Source organism: Dipodomys spectabilis, unplaced genomic scaffold (genome assembly GCF_019054845.1).
Source record: "Dipodomys spectabilis isolate Male_0828 unplaced genomic scaffold, ASM1905484v1 ptg000558l, whole genome shotgun sequence".
NCBI classification, from domain to species: domain Eukaryota; kingdom Metazoa; phylum Chordata; class Mammalia; order Rodentia; family Heteromyidae; genus Dipodomys; species Dipodomys spectabilis.
In genome coordinates, this window is record NW_024871235.1 from 425872 (window position 1) to 427538 (window position 1667).

Consider the following 1667-nt stretch of genomic DNA (forward strand, 5'->3'; position numbering starts at 1 on the left):
ATTATGTTTTAAGATGTTTGTTTCACTATGATGTATATCATTCTGCAAATAAATTTAGATATATGTATATATTTCTGATGACAAATAATCTCTAAAAATGTACTATTTTACACATAACATTTATATATATATATATATAAATATATATATATATGTATATATAAATATACATATATATATTATATATATATGTATATAAATATATATATAATATATATATGTATATAAATAAATAAATATATATATATATGTATATATATATATATATATGACAGACACCCTCTAAAATTTTCATGTTACTATTCTTGACCTTTTTCATTTCAAGGATATACACTCTATTTTTCTAAAAGTTTCCTAGAATAAAATAACTAATATTTCAATAGAAAGTAGAGTTTATTACTTTCAAGGGAATTTTAGATATACATATGATATTGTAGTAATATTTACAGTATATTACTTGAAATGGTTCTGCCCAAACTCTTAAATATTTGTTTGTAGTTAAGGAGAGGGAGGAAGTTAATTCATACTGATTAGGAATTTTCAATGCTTAAAAAAAATCTATTCCATAATTTGTTATAAGCACATAGTGAAGCAACCTGATATGGTTTAGTTTTTTTTTTGTTTATTTGTTCAAAATTTCAATATGGATGCATGCAGAGTGGTAACATTAAAATTATTAATCAAAAGATAAATAATAATAAAATCATAGACACATATCCAACGTTCAATAATTAGCACTTATGATACTAATAATAATTTTGATGGAGAGGATGATGACCACAGTGTAGCCTGATAATGACGATGTTGTGATTGAAAAGGAAAAAAAAATCTTTAGATATCTTTGAAGCTAAATTTCCCACATTGAATGCATAGTTATAAACAGAGTTGGATTACATATAATAACAATAACAAGAGGAAGGCTGGGAAGGTGGCTCAGAGGCAGAGTGCTGGCCTTGGCTACATGAGGCTCTGGGTTTGATTCCTCAGCACCACATAAGCAGAAAAAGCGGGAAGTGACACTGTGGCTCAAGTGGTAGAGTGCGTTGAACTGAAGAGCTGAGGCACAGTGCCAGGCCCAGAGTTCAGGCCCCATGACGAACCAAAAAGAAAAAAAAAAGAACCAGAATAACAAGAGAAGAGTTTGAATATCAAGAAATACAATCACATAAACAGGTAGAGACAGTAAAAACCGTAATGTTATTCCAGCGGTCTTTCTAATGTATACTCACTGTTCTTGGTGGTATTATTTTCTTATAAATAAAATCATTTATTTCCATATTTTGATGGACTAAGATGTAGGTTTCAACTTAGTGTGATTAGTTCAAATAACATTCTCATATAGATACTATTCAATAACCAATGTTTACCAATGATATATTAAGAACATGTTCTTCATTACAGCTGTAAATTCATGATACAATTTACATAACACCACTTACATAACTGCAGTTACCATAAAAGGACACAAGCTACAGAGCCAGGAGTTAAAATTTATTTTTATTTCTGCATGAAACTATTTCTGACTTTATACCAACAAACTGAATTTGACTCTCCTTATTTGTAAGCTAAGGTAGAAAATGTAAGGACTGTTTACTTTCTTTTTCCTTGCTCTAGAATTCAACAAATATAGTCTTCAATATTTCTAGTAGATTACATCCATTTACAGA